Below are 12,794 nucleotides of genomic sequence, written 5' to 3'. Positions count from 1 at the left end.
TATCTATTATCTATCTATCTATCTATCTATCATCTATCTATCTATCTTTCTATCCATGTATCTACTGTATCTATCTGAACTTAGGGGGAAATATTACTAATTGTGAATATATGTATAATCTTGCTATTTTAGGTGACTTGTGTCTGACATTTAGTGGTTGCCCCATCTTGTAGTTATGGCGTATCCATCTGATATACCGTCATTTTATAGTCAGTGAAATTACACCTCTGGCTTCTGAATTCCAACAACCCAGAATTTTGTGTTCCCTTTACTATTTTTCCCTGAAGAGCAGAATCTTGCCCACCCACTGTGCATGAACCTGCAGACACAATTGATGGGAATGGTAGCTGGGAGAGGCTCTGTAAAGGGAAAAGTGAGAAAGGATGGCAGCACTAGAGGAAGGAGACCCCCTTATACACCATGAGATTTAGCTTCCGCCCCCCCCTGGGGTCTTAGGTGGGCGCTGAGTGATTACCTGTTTTATTGCTGAGTTCCATGTATAATTAGTATGCAGAAGGCACCTCAGCTCCCCCTGGTGGTGGCTGCAGGCGGTCAGAATTTTATATTTTTCTAGGTTTATGGAGTTTTCTAGCAGTTGAAAATTATTTGGGTACCGACCGGTTTATTATATTATAAAAGACTCAAACTGGGCTGGTTTTATTTACTTTTTTACTGATCCTCATCCTTTCCAATTTCCACCAGCTTCCATTATAACTTTGTGGTATCTTCTGAGAACATCAGAACTAACAGGAAATGCCCTCTCAGCCAATCATTGAGCACAGGGATGACCTGGCAGTGATTGTCTGCAGCGGTCATAAGTCCCTGAATCAGGATGTGATTGCAGGCAGCAGGGGCTGGCTGGGGACTGGTGAGCTTTGGAACAGGAGTGATAGGTAGAGTAGTATTGTTTCTCTTTCTTTATCCTATTCTGACTCTTCTGTAAAAGAAAAAAATGTTCATGTAGTCGTCATCCACACCAGCACATTGGATGCAATTTTCCACACGACTTCTCAGTGCCTCCTAGCATACCCAGCTCTGCTGTTCCACTGCGCTCAGCTTCATTGCTACAAGCGAGACTTCTGACAAACCCAGCTGTGCTGCTCCTTTTGGCTGTTAGTTTGCTACTAATAAGTCTCTTGACATACGCTGCTTTGCTGTTCCCCATTCTGTTGCATCTTTACAGGTGAATCTCCTGACACACCAAGTTCTGATGTTTTTTTTTCCTGACATATACAGCTCTGCTGGTCCACTGGGCTCTACTACATCACTACCAATAAGTCTCTTGACATATTCTACTCTGCTGTTCAACTGAGTTCTGCTATTTAACTGTCAGTGAGTCTCCTGACGTACCCAGCTCTGCTGTTCCTCTGGGCTCTGCTACATGGCTACAAGAGAGTCTACTGACATACCCAGCCCTGCTGTTCCTCTGGGCTCTGCTACATGACTACCAGTGAGTCTAATGACATACTCAGCCCTGCTGTTCCTCTGACTCTGCTACATGACTACAAGTGAGTCTACTGACATACTTAGCACTGCTGTTCCTCTGACTCTGCTACATGACTACCAGTGAGTCTACTGACATATTCAGCTCTGCTGTTCTGCTGAGTTCTGCTACATCCTACAAGTGAGTCTCCTAACATACCCAGCCCTGCTGTTCCTCTGACTCTGCTACATGACTACAAGTAAGTCTACTGACATACTCAGCTGTGCTATTGTCTGGGATCTGCTACATAACTATAAGTGAGTTCCCTGACATACCCAGCTCTGCTGCATAAGTATAAGTACGTCCACTGGCTTTTCCAGCTATGATGTTCCTCTAGGTTCTGCTACATCTCTACAAGTGATTCTACTGACTTACCCAGCTCTGCTATTCTACTGGGCTTTGTGTTATGACCTGGTGGTCAGGACAATAATGGACCTGGTGGCTAAGAGCACACGGAATGACCTGATAGTTACTGATAATATAGGACGAGCTCTGGGACGTGGGAACTCTGCTGACCGCAATCCCTAATCCTATCACACACACTAGAAATAGCCGTGGATTGCTCCTAACGCTCCCTATGCAACTCGGCACAGCCTAAGGAACTAGCTAGTCCTGAAGATAGAAAAATAAAGCCTACCTTGCCTCAGATAAATTCCCCAAAGGAAAAGGCAGCCCCCCACATATAATGACTGTAAAGATGAAAATACAAACACAGAGATGAAATAGATTTAGCAAAGTGAGGCCCGACTTACTGAACAGACCGAGGATAGGAAAGGTAGCTTTGTGGTCAGCACAAAAACCTACAAAAAGACCACGCAGAGGGTGCAAAAAGACCCTCCACACTGACTCACGGTGCGGAGGCGCTCCCTCTGCGTCCCAGAGCTTCCAGCAAGCAAGACAACAAAAAAAATAGCAAGCTGGACAGAAAAATAGCAAACCAGAGAAAAACAAGCAGGCACTTAGCTTCTGCTGGGAAGACAGGTCACAAGAACGATCCAGGAGTGAACAAGACCAATACTGGAACATTGACAGGTGGCATGGAGCAAAGATCTAAGTGGAGTTAAATAGAGCAGCCAGCCAACGAATCAACCTCGTCACCTGTGGAAGGAAACTCAGAAACACCCACAGCCATCAGAGGAATTCCATGGATAGAACCAACCGAAGTACCACTCATGACCACAGGAGGGAGCCCGACAACAGAATTCACAACAGCTTTGCTACTTAACTGCATTCCATTTGCTTATCCAAACCAAGGTCTTCGGGGATCCACCTCACCAGGTGACATGTGACACATTTCGAATTGATGAGCCGTCCACTTCTTGTGGACTGTGGACATGTTGATCTCCAGCTTGGACCTCTATAGTGGGTGTTCTTCGTGCCTTTTAGGTTAACCTCCGATTCACATTTTGTAATGTGTTCCGGTCTGATGAAAGGAGGATGTTTAGGCCTAATACTATAATACTAGCTACTTCTGACCTCTACAAGGGCGGATAGGTAGAAGCTTCTCATTACGAGACTGTGAACACAGGTCGGCCAAGTCTGGTGGAAGCCGTGGAGATCATGCGGTGAGCCTTTTCACAACTTGGCACATAACTTGTAATATGACAACCTGGCGGGTAAAGTGTTCGTTTATGATGACAGGACGGGAATTGTAATTATTCTTCAGATTTTATAACTATAAAACTATTGAAAACTTTCTGAGGGATCAGCAACAATTGAATGTTATGCACTGAACCAACAACAATAAATAATAATAATAATAATAATAATAATAATAAAAAAAAATAAAACGGTAAAGGCAGTGGTAAGTGACAAATTCTTCTCGGCAATTTCTCTGTTCTTCTCTTTCGTCTCTTTTCTCTTTATACTGATGCCCACCTGGGTGCTTTGCATTTCATTGTCTCCTTTAATGAGTTAGCTGTATATCTTTTGCCAGCTATGTGGTCACTATAAATAATATAAGTACGCCAGGGCAGGAACAGGAATTGGTTGGTAGATATAGCCATAGTCAGTTGCGGACACAGACAGAAGAGGGCCCATGACCAACCACAATATATGGGCCCTTTGTAAACAGACAGAAGAGGGCCCATGACCAACCACAATATATGGGCCCTTTGTACACAGACAGAAGAGGGCCCATGACCAACCACAATATATGGGCCCTTTGTACACAGACAGAAAAGGGCCCATGACCAACCACAATATATGGGCCCTGTGTAAACAGACAGAAGAGGGCCCGTGACCAACCACAATATATGGGCCCTTTGTACACAGACAGAAGAGGGCCCATGACCAACCACAATATATGGGCCCTTTGTAGTCCCATAATTCATCATTAAACAAAATTCCACTTGCTTTGGAGCTGGATGTGGCCCCCTTACCTCTTGGGTCTCTGGATAGGTTGCACCAATGATATGTTAGTCATTTACAGTCCAATAACTCTTCATTCTGCACAATTACACCTACTTAGAGAAGGGAGAAGGCCTCCTTACCTCTTGGGTCCATGTGTGATGGCCTAGGTTGTCCCAATAGTATGTCCCTTTGCCATAGTGATTGCTCTTTTATGGGTTGGGGAGCACTATAATGGAGTCCTGAGACTTGCATTGCAAAAGGGGCATGCCGCTATATTTGATCAAAGGGTCACTGTGATTGATATCATAATGGGGACTGGACTACTGTCTCTGGGTTTATGAGGACATCTTGACGAGGTCTGGTCTTCAGAAAACAGAGGTCCAACACAAAAGTACAGGATATAACTAATGTAGCACAACTGTTTACATGTAAGGATGAGCGGACCCGTGGAAGTTCGGGTTCTGGTACCCGACCCAAACTTTAGTCCAAAGTTTACTTTGGGTACCAGAAGTGTTCCTGAATGTGAACCTGAATCTGAACTTGATTGAATACAAATAGGACCCAAACTTTGGAGCTGGAAAATTCTCTCTCTCCCCGCAGACTTTGCTCGGAACGTCGATCATTGAAACAGATGGAAAATGTTAAAAAAACTGACTCCACTCATTTTAGGAGGATGTGTCAGGGGTAAATAGACCAGTGACCTATCAATGAGGCTCCTTTTAAGAGTCCCTGGTCTGAGTTTGACGTTAATCTAGATGTTTCTTGGACTGGATTAAAACTAATACTGGAGCCCCTCTTTCCATCACACTCTACCACTCCGTATACCTATTGAGTTGGTAGGTGGAATCCCTTGTCTAGCATTCAAAATTCTGCATTCTGACCACTGACCTTTCTGAACTTCTTGCAGATGTCCCATTTAAGGTTCACTAGTCATTGACTCGCGTATGCTGTTATGGGCTCACGTGCTGAAGTGGATTCTCTAAACAATAGGTCAGAGTGGACAACAGGGACTGAATGAATAGCACAGTGGGTTGGACTTGTCAGGTGGCACATGGAACATGGTGGACCACAACAGTAGGCAGACAAGCAGAAAAGGGAACACCAGAAAACACAAAGCCAAGATTTACAAAAACAAGGACTGCAGATGCACAGGCAGTTGCTGTATGAACAAGTCTAGAGAAGTGTTCTTTATGCTTACTGCAGTCGAAGAGTTGATCTGCAAACAAACGGATAGTCGCTGGCAGCAGTGATGAGCAGGCAAACTTGTTTGTAAGGAACATACACGCGGATGCAGCTGCATTTGTAATATAATCTTGTCCAGAGGAGAGTTTATAATGCTTACAGCAGGTGAAGTTTTAGCTGCAGGTCAGAGCCAAAAAACAATCACAGATTGTAGAAACAAACAGGAGTTTCCTGAGATGATTTCACCTGAGAGAACTTGGGTGGTAAGCTACACAGCACAAGGTAAATGAACACAAAGCTTTATGAATACTCCAACAAAAATAATTGTAACTGTGTTGTTACGAAGTGGCCGAGCCGACGCCTCCATGTCGCCTGACCATGACGATGTGGGCGAACGTCCCAAAAAGGAACGCAATGTGAACCCACTGGACCACAGAGTAACCTGGACCTACCCAGACTAGGGAAGGGCAGTGAGCAGGGTCTGTGGCAGCTGAGCATGTGAACAAGATGTTGATATGTAGAACTAGACTACACCGCACAACTTCAGGTATGAAGAAACAAAGTTTACTTAATTGAATTGACAGTATATAACAAAACAAAATAATGTCAGTATCCCGATTCCAAACGTCTAGGAAGGGTACACGTCTCAGACGTCAGACGATGGCAGGAGTCATCACGGGTTGATGCAGTCCAGGGTCATCTTGCACAGGCTTACTAGGACGGCCTCTCTCTCAGACCTCAGGTGTAGCACAGGCTCAGCAGGAGAACATCAGACACCGATCCCGGAAGGACGTCGTCACAGGGTGGACCTCAGGACATCTGCAGGACATCAGGACACCTAGGACATCAGGACACAGGACATCAAGATACAGGCAGGACATCAGGACACAGGCAGGACACCTTGGACAAACGTCAGACGATGGCAGGAGTCATCACGGGTTGATGCAGTCCAGGGACATCTGGCACGGGCTTACTAGAACGGCCTCTCTCAGGCCTCAGGCGTAGCACAGGCTCAGCAGGAGAACATCAGACACCGATCCCAGAAGGACGTCATCACAGGGTGGACATCAGGACACAGGCAGGACATCAGGACACAGGCAGGACATCAAGACACAGGTGGGACATCAGGACACAGGCAGGACATCTGGGACACTGGCGTGGCAGCCCAGTTCATCGGCTGGGACACTGGCGTGGCAGCCCAGGGCATCAGGACAAAAGCAGGACATCAGGTCATAGGACACAGGATAGACATCTGGGACACTGGCGTGGCAGCCCAGTTCAGCGGCTGGGACACTGGCGTGGAAGCCTAGGGCATCAAAATCAGACACAGGAAGGACATCAGGACGAAGGCAGGACATCAGGTCATAGGCAGGACATCAGGAACATAACACAAAGGACACAGTTCAAACAGGATCAGGTACTGGATATGCAGCCTCCAGCATAGGTGGATCTGGATACTCTGCCCCAGAACAGGCGGACAAAACAAGATACAAATGGATCTGGGAATTCTGCCCCCAGAGCAGGCGGTATCTGGGTACTCTGCCCCCAGAACTGGCAGACAAAACAAGATACTAACGGATCTGGGTATTCTGCCCCCAGAGCAGGCAGAAGACAGGTATCAGCTCTCCCAGAACAGACTACAGACAGAACGGGAGCTGCATACCTAACTCACTAGACAAGACACAGAAACACAATGCAATGCTCTGGCCCCGCCCAGCAGCAACGAGCAAGTTTATATAGGAGCTGATCCTCAGCAATAGGCTGTGGAAGCAACACAGGTGCACACTCAAGCCCTGATAAAAGCAGGGTAGGTGTGGCCGCGCACACCATAAGCACAAACAGAAACCATTACAGCACAGATAGCACAGGAACTGTGGCTTAGGGCACCTGGCAGTGACTGCTAGCCTGGACACACGTGGAAAGTCATGCACCAGCTGCAGAGGACCTTGCAACCCGTGGCTAGCTTCCAAGCAGCAGTCAGGGACCGTTCATGCGAGTGGCCATGCAGCAGAGCAAAGACATCACAGCACATGTACAGCTACGCAGCGGTGGCAGGGAACTGAGCAGCGTCCATACAGGTAACAGACAACAGTATCCCTGCACATTAGGGGGAGAGGAGCAAGGGTTAAAGCAGAGACATGCAAAAGTAACGCCGAAGAAACAAGGTATAAACCCAGCGGCGTTACATGAGTCAGCATTAAAATGATTAGGATGATGATGTCACAGGAGATTGCCAGGCGCAATGAGAAACCCAATGTGGACCATAGTAGAGGAAGGCATCCACTGGAGAAGTGAATAGTGGCCGGTGCCAAAGCCGGGACAGGTGCGTAATATGTGCACTTAATCCATTAACTTTATACATGGGAATGATTTGTGTAATAACGCAAAGTAGAAGAAATCCAACTTTCCGAGGCCCCTTTTCAAACATCGCCCTCATAACACAGGTATTATTGGTGAGTGGATATAGATGAACTTGATCATTTAACAGCACATTACAGCCTCCACACTGCATGGACAAAAATGAAATGATACCCCTTCTATTTATTGGGTATCCCCATATTACCCATACCTGTTGGAAAAAGTTTAAGCACTCAGGCATTCATTCTTTATGGGCAAACTTTACTGGTAAAATAAGTTAGTACTAAAAGACTTAGCACATGCCGAGCCAAAAGTGGATGTTACTAGGTGAATTAGGGCTACTAAAGTGTTGTCCAGTCTAAAACCACTAGTCTGTAGGCTATGTGACCGAAGACTTGTGAATCCTCAATTGCGCAGATGTGAGGATTCTCTGATGCCGGTTCTTGGAAAGAAAGGGGCATGATTGCAAGTGTGCAAACTTGCAAACATGCGGTCACGTGCCAACTAGACTGTATCCGGTTTTGCAACTGTATTGTACAAGGTCGGATACAGACTAGTCGGAATGTGGCCAGAAGTATGCAAATCACATACTTGCAGTCATATGATCACTCTCAGCCAGCGTCAGAACCGGAGAATCCTCTCAGCACATGTTGCGCAAGCTGTGTGGGTTTACAAGTCTACAGCCACATAGGTTAACTGCAGAATTATGGTTTTAGACCAGACCACACCTTTAATCCCTTCACCCCCCAAGGCTGTTTGCACCTCCATGACCAAGCCAAATTTTACAATTCTGACCAGTGTCACCTTATGTGGTAATAACTCTGGAAAGCTTCAGTGGATCCCACTGATTATGAGATTTTCTCGTGACACATTGTACTTCATGATAGTGGTAACATTTCTTAGATGTGGCTTGTGTTTATTTATAAAAAAAAATGGAAATTTGGTGAAAATGTTATGCCCTAAAATCAGAGGGTTATATCACGCAAAATAGTTCATGATTAACATTTTCCATATGTCTACATTATATCAGCACAATTTTTGAAACATAATTTTTTGTTAGAAAGTTATAAGGGTTAAAAGTTGTCCATAGATGTCTATTTTTTCAGCAAATTTTACAAAACCATTTTTTTTGAGGGACCACAGTACATTTGAAGTGACTTTGAAGGGATCTGTATGACAGAAATGCCAAAATACCCAAAAGTGACACCATTCTAAAAACTGCACCCCTCAAGGTGCTCAAAACCACATTTGATAAGTTTATTAACTCTTTGGGTGCTTCACATGAATTTTTAGAATGTGGAAGGAAAAAATGAACACTTAACTTTGTTTCCCCAAATTTTTTTTAGACTCAACTTTTTTATTTTCACAATGGTAACAGGAAAAAATTGACTCCCAAATTTGATGTGCAATTTCTCCTGAGCAAGCCAATAATCCATATGTGGGGGAAAACCACTGTTTGGGCGCATGGATGGGCTCGGAGAGGAAGGAGCACCATTTGAATTTTTGAATGCAACATTTGCAAGAATAATTGGCAGATGCCATTTTGCGTTTAGAGAGCTCCTAATGTGGCTAAACAGTGGAAACCCCCAGATGCATCACAGAAGTTTACAACATTGATCCGAGAAAATAACAAAAATCTAATTTTTCCCACAAAAATGATTTTTTAGCCCCAAATTTTGCATTTTCACAAGAGTAACAGGAAAAATTGCACCATACAATTTGTTGTGCAATTTTTCCTGAGTATGCCAGTAGCCCATGTGTAGGGGACAGCTACTGTTTGGGTGCATGGCAGGGCTTTGAAGCGAAAGAGCACCATTTGACTTTTTGAATACAAAATTTGCTGGTATAATTAGCGGACGCCATGTTGCATTTGAATAGCCTCTAATGTGTCTAAACAGTGGCAACCCCCACCCTTAGATGTTTCGTGAGCACCTTGAAACCCCCTAACTGCAACACATAAGTTTATAACATTGAGCCATGAAAATAAAAATATCAAACATATCCAACAAAAATGTTTTTAGCCCCAAATTTTGCATTTTCACAATGGTAATGGGAGAAATTGCACTATACAGTTTGTTGTGTAATTTCTCCTGAGTATGCCAATACCCAATATGTGAAGGAAAACTACTGTTTAGGTGCACAGCAGGGCTTGGAAAGGGAGGAGCGCCATTTGACTTTTAGTACGCAAAATTTACAGGAATAATTAGCAGACACCATGTCGCATTTGGAGAGCCCCTGATGTACCCAAACATAGAAGTTTGTAACGTAGAACTGTAGAAATAAAAAAAATCACATTTTTCACATAAAAGTTTTCTTTTAATCCCCAATTTTTTATTTTCACAAGGTAACAGGAGAAAATGGAACCCAACATGTATTGTGCAATTTCTTCTGAGTAAAAAGATACCCCATATGTGGTGATAAACTACTGTTTCGATGGATGGTAGAGCTCAGAAAGGAAGTAGTGATGTTTTGGAACACAGATTTTGTTGGAATGGGCTGCAGCTGTCATGTCTCTGATTAGCCTAAACAGTGGGAACTCCCCACAACTGACAAGTAATGTATCTAGATGTGTGGTGAGCACCTTCAACCCCCCCCAAGTGCTTCACTAATTTATATAATGCAGAGCCGTGAAAATTAAAAAAAACAAATTTTTCCTACAAAAATGTTATTTTATCCCTAATTTTTTTTATTTTCTCAAGGTAACAGGAGAAAAGGGAACCCAAGACTTGTTGTGTAATTTATCCTAGGTATGCAGACTCCCCATATGTGGGGGTAAACTACTGTTTGGGTGCATGGCAGGGCTCGAAAGCAAAGGAGCACCATTTAACTGCAAGAGCATTGCTAAACCTTATAGCTTGTCAGCCCTTCAGACACAAGTTAGTTAAATCATGCACTGATCTTGATCTAACTAACTTGCTAGTGACTGGTGGCCCGAATGTTGTTTAATGTTGTTATGATGACATCTGGTCACCATGGCAATGATCGGGACCCTGCAATGATGCCATGAGGTCTCCGATCCAAGAGCAGAGGGGTTTTCTTCCCAATGCCTGCTTGCTAAATGCTGGGTGGGTTAAAGTGCCGGGAGTGGTGCAAGCACCCCTCCTGGCACTGAGTGCTGGTTGTCAGCTGTGTGAATTAGCTGACATTCAGCGGTGATCGCACGCACAACCCCTGTGCATGCAAAATCCATATATCCAAGCTTGGTAAGTACCAGGCAACCTGGACATATGGATACGTCCAAGGTCATAAAGGGGTTAAGTATATGTTGAGCAAATGAAGTTGGGATATGGGCTGGGTGTTTTCTGAAAAACTTGCATTGGACACTAAAATGGATTGACCTAAATCCCAATACGCATGTCCAACTCCAAGTTTTGCCTTAGGCATAAGAAAAGGATAAATCATTGATGGGTGATCGGTGGGGACTGAGCTGCAATGTCCGCCACTGTCACATGTATACAGTAGATCTGTTGCTATATTTTTAATTTTACTGATTGGTGGGGACTCTGGGTGGACCTAGAGATACCCAGTCATTGTGTTTTCCCCAGCCTAATATGAATTCCGAATCAATGATGTATATTTAACATCTTCATGATCAGGCGATTTACCATTTTTCCACTTTTCTTTTTTTCTTCCCTTCTTCCAAAAGCCATAACTTTTTTTCAATCCACATAGCCATAGGAGGGCCTGTTTTTTTTATGGGACGAGTTATGAATTTTGAATGAGACCATTTATTTTATCATGTGATGCACTGGAAAGAGGGATACAAAAATTTCAAGTGTGTTTAAATTGCAATTCCACCTTTTTTTTTTTAATTTGCCATGTTCACTATTCGCTATAATTGACTTGGAAATAGGATTACTAGGGTCAGTATGATTACGCAGATACCAAACATTTATAGTTTTTTTTTTAAATCTAAGTAGTGTAATTTGTTTTGAAATTTGTAAAAAAAATATATATTTTTTGTGTAGCCATTTTTAATGTTTTACATTTTTGGTATATGGGGCTGTGTGAGGTCTTATTTTTTGTGTCCTGATCTGACATTTTTATTGATACCATTATTGTTGGCGGCCAAAAAAGCGTAATTCTGGCAATTCGATCTTTTTTTTTTTCGCTACACCATTCCCTGATCAGATTAATTTATTTTATATTTTGATAGATCGGAACTTTTACAAACACAGCGATACCAAATATGCATAGTTTTAAATTTTTTACCAATTATTTCATTTTTAATAGGGTGAAACGTGTGATTTGAACTTTTGTGTTTGTAAAAACTTTATTTTTATTTTTTTCTAACTGCATTTAATATTCCCTTTAGGGGACTTGGAGCTGCAATCATCGCTCATGCTATACATGGCAGTGCATGAGCACTGCTATACATCGCTAAAATCACGATTGTCACGACAAGCGCAGAGGTCTTCAGCAGACCCCTAGCTGTCATCACAACAATTCGGAACTGCGTGACGGGCGCATGGAATGATGTTCCCCTTGCAAATGCGTCTATTAGAGGCACATGATGGCTGATTAAATCAGTCATCATCTGCCAGGAAAGATGCGAGCTCAGCATGCGAACCCGCATCAATGTCCGGGACACGATATATGACATAATTCTACGTCATATGTTGTGAAGGGGTTAATATAAAAAGCATTATTTTCCCTTGCAAGTTAGTTTTGCTGCACATTTCTTGCACAACTAGTGGTACTTTCACCTTCTGTATTGTTCTTTGTTCAGAAGAACGTATTAAATCCCTCGTCATTGTCCCCTATTGAATAACATGAGCTCACCTATTCATGTAATTACTATGTTTCAAGAGGGATCGTATACAAGACCAATCCACCGTATGTATATCAACCCTTGTGAAAAGTTTCAAAAACATAAAGAACCAAGACGTAAGAAAATGGTGAGAAAAACTGGAATGAAAGGTGAACAGTTCACATAGAAAGGGGTAGAGTTAGAGTACCCCTCGAGCCTAATCACCCCCATCTGGCCTGGCTCCAAATCGCCGGTGTTTGTGTTCCTCGCTAGGCTCGTATTGTATGATTAATGCAAGATCATATTGTGATGTGATTGTGAGCTAATCCTGCAGACTGTGTCTGAGAATCTCCCATTGTCCTTTTGTGATTCTGGGAATGTTGTGGCTTAGAAAAGTTAGAAGAACCAAATCTTAGTCTGTATCGAACTAAAGTATAAAACCAGCCTCCATTCCAGATTCTGGTCTTAGACCGGTGCAAATAATGTAATCATACCTGTGCTGTATAAAAGTCACTTGTAGAGGGTATGCTTTAATGAGTCTCAACAAATAGGAGGATGAGTGGACACGACCTGTGTTGGTCAGTTTAGGACCTCCTGATGGCCTTCTAGTATGGCAGTGATCTAGCGAGGATAACATCCATATGCCGATTATGTCTATCAGGTTCCGTA

The sequence above is a fragment of the Ranitomeya imitator genome, chromosome 8 (assembly GCF_032444005.1).
Source record: "Ranitomeya imitator isolate aRanImi1 chromosome 8, aRanImi1.pri, whole genome shotgun sequence".
NCBI lineage: Eukaryota > Metazoa > Chordata > Amphibia > Anura > Dendrobatidae > Ranitomeya > Ranitomeya imitator.
Note: the sequence above shows the minus strand (reverse complement) of the source record.